The 12,141-nt window shown below is 35.6% G+C and overlaps 1 long non-coding RNA gene across 1 annotated transcript in view; it reads left to right on the forward strand.

Annotated features, from left to right (window-relative positions):
• Nucleotides 1–8,131: 8,131 nt before the first annotated feature.
• Nucleotides 8,132–12,141, forward strand: part of LOC113603459 (uncharacterized) — a 40,313-nt gene continuing 36,303 nt past the window's right edge. Inside the window, exon 1 of the long non-coding RNA XR_003425055.2 lies at nt 8,132–8,782. This is a non-coding gene — a long non-coding RNA (uncharacterized LOC113603459). The remainder of the gene's footprint in view (nt 8,783–12,141) is intronic.

Consider the following 12,141-nt stretch of genomic DNA (forward strand, 5'->3'; position numbering starts at 1 on the left):
ACACTCCCACTTTACTCTTCCCCCCCCTTCACACCCAAACATCATCCCCCCCACAAATAACCCACCTTACATATCCCACTCCTTCTCTCTATCATCCCCTCTCCATTAAATTTATCACCCCCACCACCCTATCAACCAATTCCCCTCCCACATCATATTCTCAAACCCCCAAACACCAAACACCCCCCTCCCCATATTACTCTCTCCAAACATCTATTTTATTTTTTATCTATTATCAATTCATAAATTACCTACCTTTCTATCACAATCAAATCTTAATACCTAATTCCCCCCCATTCATATTCTCACCACCCCCTGTACTGTACAAACACCCATATCTCCACCCCCTCCTCTACTAAATGATCCCCCTACACCCACGTCATGACCTCCATCTAAACACCTCTCACACCCTTTGTGTCATACTAAACCCCATGTCTCCACCCCAACCCAATAACCAAAACACAAACTTCCTCAACCTCCAACTACAAACTACTGTGAAACTCGTATCACCCCTAAAACCAAAAGAGATCACATCCTCACATCCATGTCCATATTTACTGTCCCAACACTCCCCATACTCCCAACCCAAACACAACCCTCACCAAACCCACCCCCCCCAACCCAACCCAATTCTATATCCAGTGTGTCCCCACCAAACATATAACCACTCACAACTGTGTCACCCACTATTAAAATGTAACCCAAAATTACACCTATCATCGTGACGATTCAAACCCCACTAAACCACCTAACAATTTCCCCCTATATACACAACCAAAAAACCTCACACTCAATACCAAATCACCCCAACCCCAACAAACTTCCCAAACAAACCCAAAATACCATCCTGAATAACCACCCCCCCCCTCATCACTCCATACCCAACACAACCCCATAAAAACATATTAAACCCCCCCCCAATACCACCTCCCAACAATACAACAAACTCATACAAAATACATACACCCTTTCCCCACATAACACCCTAATATATACAACCACATCTCAACCCCGATCCACTCCCACTCCCACCCATTCTACATGTCCCCCAACATAAAAACCAACAGAAAACCCAACCACCATCACTATAACATCCAAACCCCATATAACAACCCTTCAACCACAAACCCCCATACAAATCCTCAATCACATAGACAAAAAAACAACAACAACTACATGACATAACTACAAACCAAGACCAAAATCATTCCCAATACAACACAAAACAATACATTCATATATATATACACAACATATATATACACATATGAACCAAACCAATAAAACTAACACACCCACAATCCCACTCCTGTGTCCAAACACACATACAAACCCCCAAACACTTCCAACACAAACTACCTTCCCAATCATCCCTCTATCTTATAAAATATATAACTTATCCCCTCACATCCTATTACACACACAATCCTCCCCAAAACCCACCACTAAACATCCTGACCAAATTACACTCACATACCTTAGTTCATAAACACCCCCCCCCACCACACCTTCAACCAAACACCCACAAACCCTATAACACCTCATTCCCCAACAATAATTTCCCAAACCATCAATTTAAACACAATACCTCTTCTCCCCAAACCATACGTGTGTCACTGACCACCATTAAAAAAAAAAATACCTCTACATCCTCATCTATAAAAAACACACATGTCTAAAAACACATTTTCACCTGAACTACTGTGATCCACCCCCCCCTCATTATTCACTAAATATCAACTCCTAACAACAAATTTACCTAAATGCCAACATACAAATAATCAACCCAAACAATACCCAACAAATAACAATAACACACTCCATAACCCACACCATCATAATAAAAACCAATAAAAACCCCCAATTAACACTCCACACCCAACAATAATAAAAAAAAAACAACCAAACAACATAAACAAACCCAAAATACAACCAAACATACAAAATAAATAAACCACAATGAATTGTCAAAGCTGTACCCCCCCAACTCACCAACCCACCCACCTCTCACAAAATGTTTATACACACTCTTCTCTCAACCACCGAACGTGAAACTTCTTCCAACACACCATTCCACAAAATACACCACAAAACACATACCCATAACAAAAAATAAACATCGTAGTATATCGTCCACTAAAATAAAACAAAACCAAAATAAACCACAAAAAATCAAACATCCAAACATACTCCATAAATTCACTCACCATATCATAACACAAATTTAACCCTCAACCCCCAACCCTGTCCTAACAACAAGTGATACCATCTCCCATTAACATCAATCCCCATTTATATCATTCTTCTAATACCAACAAAACCCTCCACCCATTACAACAAAAACCTCACCAATTCAATATTTCCAACCACACTCTGACAACCAACACACCCCTGTCTACTTTTACGACCTAATCTAAATAACTTACACCACAACATCAAAAATTTACCCTCTTCCTCACTCCTAACATCCCCATAATCAGAATGTCATATCCTAAACACACACAAAATGTATCAACCCCCCACATTCATGCATCCTCCCACCCATGAATTTCTTGTATCACCAGACTTACCATCATAAACCCACACACACAAAACATCAAATCAATCTTTACAAATTTACTTCTCATATATTAAAACCAGAAATGTCCTTGATATAAAAAAACTCATAACAACTTCGCATTAAACTTCTAACCACTCTTCGTAAGTGTTTGCCCTTGCTTGAATCCCCATATTAAGATCGTCATCCTAGCATAAAATATCCTGTTGTTCAACGATTGTTATGTGTATGATCCTATTAGAAAAGCCGCAAAAGATTGGGATTTTGCTCCTTTGAATATTTTGCAATCTGTTTTCATTCTTAGGGGTCTCTTTCCAAGTAGACCTAAAAAGGAATTGCCACATCTTTACCTTTCCACATTATTAAATTGAGCATCCTTTGTATTACTTTTTGGGATATTTTGTAATTTCTTAACTTTTCCAAAAAAAAAAAAATGAAGGCATGGTCCTTGAGATTTCAGCCTTTATCATTTGTTTTATTTTGATCCAGTTCAAGATGTCCAGTTACTTAACAGAACTTCTTCCGAGCAATTCTAATACCTCACATTTAAATTGTTTAGAGATAAATTTATCCTCTTCTCTCACTATACCGTGTTTTTCTAGAATTATGAAAACTTCCTATCAGCAGACTTCAGACATTACCACTGTGTTTTACTCTTCTACATGTTCCTTACCCCACACCTGTGTAATTAGTTACCAACTTCTTTTTTTTTTTTATTTTTTTTTAACGTTTATTTATTTTTGAGACAGAGAGAGACAGAGCATGAATGGGGGAGGGTCAGAGAGAGAGGGAGACACAGAATCTGAAACAGGCTCCAGGCTCTGAGTGGTCAGCACAGAGCCCGACGCGGGGCTCGAACTCACGGACCGCGTGATCATGACCTGAGCTGAAGTCAGATGCTTAAACGACTGAGGCACCCAGGCGCCCCAGTCACCAGCTTCTTTAATGACTACAACATTAATTACACCCTACCATGTGAATGAGACAGTATGTAGGTACTGGATAGTAATGCCCTTGGACTTGAGTTACGGATATTTCTGCCTTGAGCCCTTAAGCTTTTGAGAACCCTGTGTGTCATAAATCCATATTCAGAATTACTTAAAACTCCTAGGCGTCCAGAGTTCAGCACTGACACAGATATTTTTGTGGCTCGAAGAAATGCTTCTTAACATATCCTACCCTATTTCCTTGGAAGGAAAAGTGTACTAAAGCCCCCAAATTTGGTGTACTGTGCCCCTCTTATGTTGAATATGGACACTCCTTTGGAGTATGGGGAGGATTTGAGCAGTGAAATCTTAAGAATGAAAAATACAAATTATTTTAAGTTGTCATATTTTTTTCCTCATCATGAATGCAATAAATTTTAATACTATTTTTTTCCCGGTAGTGCTGAGCAATCATTTTTTTCTACTTCTTATCATTTATAATTCATGGTTTGGGAGGTACTCTTAAGTTAACACATTATTTATCACAGTTGGACATAAGGGAATAAAGAATCTTTTATAATATTAAATAATTCATATTACTCCTAAGTGAGTATACTTACAGTTCTAGCTATAACATATGAAGCCAATTCTTTATATTAGCAACTAGATGAAGGTTGATCCCTAGAATTTCAAATAGTCTTATTTTTATAAAAATACTTTATAAGGATAAATAAAACGGAATTACATGGTTTTCAAAATTAAATGAAAATCTCTAGCTTTATTAAAATTATCAATTTTAAAATTTGATGTTAACTAATTATAGTATTTTATGTTTTTTGAATATTTTAAAAGAAAAACTAACATTTCTGAAATTATATGTGAGAAATACCTTCACTTTTTTATATTTGTTTTCATATGTAATTTTGACAAAATACATTTGAATTGTGAAAACTATATTTATATTCTTAACCATTTAGACCATTGATGTCAATAGGAGACAAATAATGTAAAAAGGAGATATCGATCAACATAATTCTTGTTGAGATAAAGGCAACAAAGATAAATTTATTTCAAGAAACATATATAGTTTATAAATTATACTAAATATTTTTTACTTTATTACTCATCTAATTGCTGACCCACTAACAAATTATGCAGATATGTACAATAATAAGTAAATTTAATAAACTTTTTTAAGTTTTGCTCAATTTTAGTCATATAAAAACATACCTATGTTTTCATAAACATATATAACTTTGTTTTAGAAACCTGAAGTTATAAAAGCATAAATTTAATATTTTTTCAGTTTTTTTGTTTAAAGGTAAATATGTCAAGGTAAAAGGATAGAAAGTATATTAAATCTCCATTTGAGAGTGTAATTTATTAACTTTTATATTCTCAGGCCCTACAAATAAACAAGAAGATTCTGGTTGTGATCCTTTCATTTCCATCTCTATGGTATTCACTGAATTTGCCTTTGAAAGAGTTTCTAATTCCAGTGGAGACATGATGCTTTGTTAGTATTTGAAATCCTTACAGTTGTCTTACACAGAAGTACTTAATAAATAATTGAGAATTAGGCTGAATTGAGTTGAAAGAAAAAATAAATAAGAGGAAGAAAGATATTGTCCATGAAGAGAAATAAGTAGATGGGTTTGGGGGAGGGAAAGGACACTGCCACTAAGGACGGTCATTTAAAGTCTCTTACATCTGTTGGAATTGTGTTGGAAATCATTCCACATAATTTCCTGAAATACAAAGTACCTGGCTCATGTCTCACATTACGATATAGCTCTTTTTAAAACCAGAAAAGATACAGGAGAAAACATTATGTGTGAATCCAGTAAGTCTTATTTGTTATGGGACTCTTGAGAAGACAGTTGGAAAGAATTCTTATCCTTAGATGCTTTTGTTCACAATTGGAAATCTGATCAATGTCTTGCTTCTGTGCTATAGGCTCACTTAAATGATTTTTAAAAATCTGTGTGTGGTTTTACATTCACACTATGTACCAAGTTTTCTTTCCTACATACGTAACATTAAATGAAATAAACATACTGGGAAAATCCAGAGGAGCCTTGAGAAAATCTAGCAGTTGTCATTACCATGGATGGGAAAACAAAACACTGGCTAGTTTGTGAGACTAGAGTTTTGCAACTCCTTTTCTGAGTGATTCTTTTTACTGTTGGAAATATTTATGTATATATATATAACATATATATATATCTCCACATATAAATATATGTATATATACACACATAGAATATATATACACATAAAGGGAAAGTTTTATATATATAATTGTGTGTATATAATATATATTATGGATAATATGTATTATATATCTATACATACATATATATATGAGTTTGGAGCCTGCTGTGTTGAAAAGAAAGCTTTGAAAGTATTACAGACTGTGTGCCATTGCTCAGAAGAAAAATCATTTTTCCATCTCTTAAGACAACCACATAACTACTTGTGATTAGTTTCTCACTTTTCAGGTGAAGATCAAAGATTAACTCAATATTTTGAAATATTACAGGTTAAGGCTGGGGGGAAAATTTTGCTTCCAAATCTTTAAAAAAGAATATAAGAGTTTAGGGGAGTAAAAAAAAAACAAACCAGAGAGTAAATTTTTTAAAATGTAATGTAACTATAGCTATTTTTGCTCAGGAAGGACAGTAGGTTACATGCGTGACCGTTGGCTTTAACTTTTTTTAAAATATATCTATGGTGTCTATATTATTTTCCAGGGTTTTTAAAAATAATTACATTTGATAAAATGACTTCCTCTTTAGTTTGCTGCTTTGTGTGTTCTTCAACTGTCTAGTCTATGTGCTTAAAGATGTAGTTGCTAAGGGGAACCAACTAAGAATTGTTAACTGACAAGTAACTAAGTAGATACTTCAAATAGATGCTGTTTTTATTTTAATTTTATTTTTTAAAATGTTTATTATTTTTGAGAGAGAGAAAGAGTGCAAGTTGGGGAAGGGCAGAGAGATAGAAGAGAACAGAGGATCTGAAGCAGGCTCCGTTCAGACAGCACAGAGCCCAATGTGGGGCTTGAACTCAAACTGTGAGATTATGACCTGAGCCAGAGTCGGACACTTAACCAAGTGAGCTATGTAGGTGCCCCATGATGTGTTTTTAAAGGCCGTCATGGAGGATGGAGGACAGAGGGAGATCAAAGTTCTGATGTGGACTTCTTTGTGGATTTTTTCATTTGAATAGGTATTTCCTAATTGGTAGAATTACTATAGATGCATGCAACAGATTTTATATAGGCCTCATCTATTATCCTTTCTTTAATGTTCTGCCTCAAAATTTTAGGAAGGGGGTTTGAGAGTTGGTCAGTGGGCTGATGGAATGAATAGGAAAAATTTCATACAGGGAGTAAATGAGCTGGAAGCTTAGATAATGTACTAGGAACTTTTAGTTGGAAATCCCAAAATGGATCATTCAATAGCTGGAGACTTTTGCCTCTAAATTAATTTTGGTATAAGTGATCACTCTTAGTAAAGCCATAGATTAGAAAGGAAATATACCTTGTAGAATTTATAGGTTTCACATGTGTGTGTGTATGTGTTTAACGTTTATTTTATTCTATAAAATTATCTACTTTTGTGGAATACATTACTTCCAAGCTTATTTCTAATAGAAAACTTGAAATTCATGCATGACCATTTTTCTCAAGACTCAAATTGCTACAAAAAATAAAGGTTCAGCTTAGAGTTGTTTTATACTAGCTCCTATTAGGTAATTGTTTTACCTGGATTGCTATGCCCCATGACCCAGTTCCAGTGGCCAGTTTTTAGTCCCTTCCTCTTAAAAAGGAAGTAATGAGAGGCTCTCTCTCATCCTTAACCCAAATGATCTAAGGCTTCGACAAAGAAGAAGCCCAAATTCACCTTTTGGCCTCACCTTTTGATTTAATTTCGATTCTACTGACTCTACTTCTGGCCTAGATTTATTAAAGTCCTCTCTGATTTTCCTTCTGACCTCTTTGCTGACCTGCTGACGTCAATTTAAAATTCCCAAGGAGTGTTTTTAGCTTAGGCTTCCCTATTTTCCATGCCAAACTTGGTAATAAAAGTCCTATGTGCATATGACCAAAAGGAAATGTGTAAATTAGCAGAGAAACTCTGTGTTAAAGCAGATTGAATCTGTGAATCTTTCAAATTTCTAAGAGGCATCAGTTAGATAGAAGTTAAATTCCTGCATATTTCTTCAGCAAATTAAGTCACAGGTACAAACTTGCACTTAATTGATTCATTGCATTCCTAAATATTTATTGTGTACATACTGTGTGATGTGCATTGTTCTAGATCCTGAGTGTATGAAACAATCAAAACCTCTGCCTACATGAAATCTATCCTCTAGTGGGTGGAACATGTAGTGAACAATTTTTTGTCTCCTTACTTGGTAATGGTGCTTAGTGGGCATGAAGAGCCTGTACCGACAAGATCTGGTTAAGAAAAGCAAACTTCAAATAATAGAGGCCATTACCATTATTTTTTTAAAGGTTGATGTCCCTAGTGTTCACTGAAGCCTGCCACCTCCAGTCTGACAACTGGGGAAACATATTATTTTCCCTTTTATTTTATTTTGAAATTATTTTATCATAAAAGCTTCCTCTATCTCAGTTATCCAAAAATTGTGATTCGTCAATTAAGGAAGTATCTCAAAGAACAACATAGGAGGACCTCAAGAATCTTCCTGGTATAGTCTTATGGCAAATGCTGTCTCATTTTTCCATAAAGTACAGCCTTCCAGTAGTCAGTGAAGTTGAATTGACCCCAAAGTGGCATCAGACATTTGATGTAATGATTTGGAAGAGAAGAATTAGGAGGGTGGAATTACTGAGGCATAGCTTAACAATGGTAGTGATAAACCATATTGAACTGGTTAAAACATTTCAATTGCTGGAACAGCAAAACAAATGGTGCTTAAGAGCATAAGAGAAAATCAGAGTTTCTCCATAAGGTCATTCAGTTTCTTTTATAGTCTCTGTTTGCTTTCTTCCCATAAACTTATTTATATCTGTAGAGGAAAAAACAAATATGTTTATTTTTATTCAAGCTCTTTAAGCCCTTATGAGCTTGCCTAGAGCAGCTAAGTCAGCTCTATTTGTACGTCTGTGGTAAAGGTCTGATATATTTTCTCTGGCTGTATTTTTCTTTTACTGTGTTTCCCTGGAAAGATTCACCCTTTGAAGAATTTATCTCCCACTGATTGGTTCTCTGGCTGACTGCTGTTGCCTGCTCTGAAGTTGACCTCATGATTTGCAATGCATTCTGAGGTGAGTGAGTCACTTCACTGGCAATAGTCATGCAACTGTGAAATCTCTGTGGTGGTTTCCCTGGCCATTTCTGCCAATTCAAAATTCCAGAGACACTATAATACTGACTTCAGTCATCACACCCAAAGAAAGGGAAGCTGGTCAGGGCTTCTGTATATGTTTATGCAGGGAGGTGGAAAGACTCTTGCAGAGACTGGTCCACTTGCAAATTTTCAAAGTGGCCTGACACTGCCCCTCCTTCTCTTTAGTATCCTGTGCATTTCTCAAAGAATGGACAGAGTAGAACTAGTCTTATCTCCATCTTGAAGACCCACTGACATTCTCTTGGGATCTAGGCATCACAAGTGGTCGGTCTTTCTCAACCTCTCTCTGTCTGTTTTTTAACACTCTCGAGAATAATGTAAATCCCCTGTCAGAGGAAGGCCAGCCCTTAAAAATCACTGCCATTGATCAGGAGCTCCTTGAGAGTTAACATTGTTGAATTATACATTGTTGAAGAATGGTTCAGGGCACTTAGTGGGTACTTAATATTTGTTGATGTACTGAATAAATGAGAAACAGTTGCTATGTTGCAGTTTTAAATGAGTACAGCTGTACAAAGTGTGCCAGATTTGAGCTAAAAGAATGTGGTTGGCATGCCGTTCACACTGGTAGTCTTGGTTTGGGATTTTGTGTCATCTGAAGGACAGTCTCTACTGAAGAAAAACTTTGTAGCAGAACTAGACTGCTGTTACAAGTGAGAATATCCTGCTGCGTCTAGACATTTTATATGTGGAAGGAGAGTGCTTCCTTTGCATGTCTGAGCTATAAAGCTCACTCTCTCTGTCTCCAAACTGTTGTAAATGCTTTTAAGAGCATAGTAGGGAATGGTCCCAAAGAGAGCCAGGGCTATTTGTTTGGAAGCTGCAATACCAGTTTTCCAAATAAACAACAGATTCACAAATTCTCTGTCCTTGAAAATGTTCCCATTTCTGCTTTGAAGGGATGTATCAGGTCTAACCCATAAGAAACAAGAGATTCGTGAACAGCTTGGGAATAAAGGAAAGAAATGCTTTCCAATGCTGAAATGTATGAACAGTCTTCACTTCTGAGCTTACAGAGTGCCTCATGCTGAAATTCAGTAGCCACGCTGAAAATGGGTTGCATATGGGAATATATTTTTTCCAGAGCAATCTATTGCTTCCCCCAAAATGACTCCAGAAGTGACATAGGCTTCTGTTACTTCCTTTTTAAATGTCCTATTCTCTTTGTTCTGTGCTCAACTTCTAGCTCCGCTCCTCAAAACCAAGGTGTTAGTGCTATTATAAACCTACTAACTGCAGAGACAATTGGTGACATCCACCTTTGTGATGTGATAATCCTTTGATGACATGGGATGTTGCTGTTCAGGAAAGGGTCCCTGAGGGTGAAAGTGTAGTAGACTCAGGACATGGTAAGTAGTATGTCTCCAGATACCCCTTACCAGAGCTTCATTATTAGAAAAGTTTGAAGCCTTGTCAATCTGTGCATCACTTGTAAAGTCAGGAACCATGAAGGCCAGTTGAAAATCTGTAATCTCCTTTTAGGAGAAAAGGCAGTTGATAAAGAAGTAGATCAGTCCAACATTTTATTTGGGATGAATTTTGCTTTTGGCTTTTTTTTTTTTTTTTTTTTGGCACAGACAGCAGTGTCTTTTGGTCAACTCATAGCCCAAGTAGAAATTCACAGAATCGTATTTTGCATTTTTGTTGAGGATTAATTTTCTGGCATATCTGTCATCTCTGACCAAGATTTGCTGCTGTCTTCCTCCCCAGTTTCAACTCCATTTGGAAGCAGAGGTTTGATCTCCCTTTTATTAGGAAGATATTAAGTGATTTCTCAGCCACACAGAATAGCTGTGCTGATTGCAGAAAATAGAAATGCTGACCCTAGTTTTTTTTTTTTTCTTTTTTTCTTCTCAAGACAAAATGGTGCTTCTTGGATGCAGATTTCATTTTTGTGTCATAAGTGTTAGTACAATAGGTGTCCTCACTTATGTTTGAGAGAAACTAATTTTCAGGCCAATGTTTAAAAGTACAACAGCCAGAGGTAGTTATAATTCTAGTCCTTCCAATATTGTAGAGGTAAATAATTAATCTTTTCTCCCTTTCCCCCTTCCCACACTCCTCTACTTCTTGAACACTATGTATTAGATACTAATCAATGAGCTCTATACTAATTAATCCTTGCAACAATCCTTTGCTGTAGGTAGTGTAAATTTCATTCTTTTTTTTCACATAATAAAACTGAAGCATTGAGAGCTTAAGAAAACTGTAAGGGGTTAAATAGCAGCAAATAATGATATCACGTAAGCAGTCTGATTTTGGAAACTATACTCTTAACTGGACACTATAGAAGTTCTTATAGATGTAGATTCATCAGATAAGGGATTTGCAAATATCATCTCCACCCCCTATCAGAATCTTTCAAACAGTAGTAGCTTTAAATTTTGAAAAAGTCCGAATTATCATTTTTTAATTGTATTTTGGTTTTTGGAATTCTATATATATAACAAATCTTTCATCAATCCAAGGTCACAAAAGTTTTCTTATATTTTTTCTAGAAGTTGTATAGTTTTAGGTTTGAAAGTTAGCTCTGTCACCCATTTTAAATTAATTAATTATATGTTGGAGGGACTCATCAAAACGTATTTTCATTTTTTAATATAGATATTGAGTTGTTCAAGCATGATTTGTTGAAAGGACTATTCTGTCTCCACAGAATTGCCTTTGCAGTGTGGTCAAAAGTCATTTGTCTGTGTATATAAATGAGTGTATTTCTGGATTCTCTGCTATGTACCATTGATCTATTTAGCTATTTTGGTGTCAAAGCCACACTACCTTTTTTTATTGTAGCTTTATAGTAAGTCTTGAAGTCAGATTGTTTTAATCCTCCAGTTTAGTTCTTTTTTTCTTTTTTTTTCAAAGTTGTTTTGACTACTCTAGATACTTTACATTTCCAAATGAATATTTCTAAGTGCCTGCTAGGGCTTTATGGATTCTATAGGTATTTGAGGAGAATTGACATTTGAACAAGATTGAGTACTTTAAATTATGAATAAGGTTTCTCTTATTTAGAACTTATAAAATTTCTCCCAGCAATATTTTACAGCTTTAGTATTTAGGTCTTGTACACCTTTTGTCCAATTTATCCCTAAATAGCTTGATGTTCTTATGGATGATATCTTTAAAAAATTTTAATGTTACATGGTTCATTGCTAGCGTATAAAAATATGGTGGATTTTGATATTGATTTTGTATCTGTAAGCTCTCTTAAATTCGCTTATTTGTTCCAGTGGCTTTTTATAGATTACATTGGATTCTTTTACAAAGATGATCATG

This window comes from Acinonyx jubatus, chromosome A1, assembly GCF_027475565.1.
Source record: "Acinonyx jubatus isolate Ajub_Pintada_27869175 chromosome A1, VMU_Ajub_asm_v1.0, whole genome shotgun sequence".
Lineage (NCBI taxonomy): Eukaryota > Metazoa > Chordata > Mammalia > Carnivora > Felidae > Acinonyx > Acinonyx jubatus.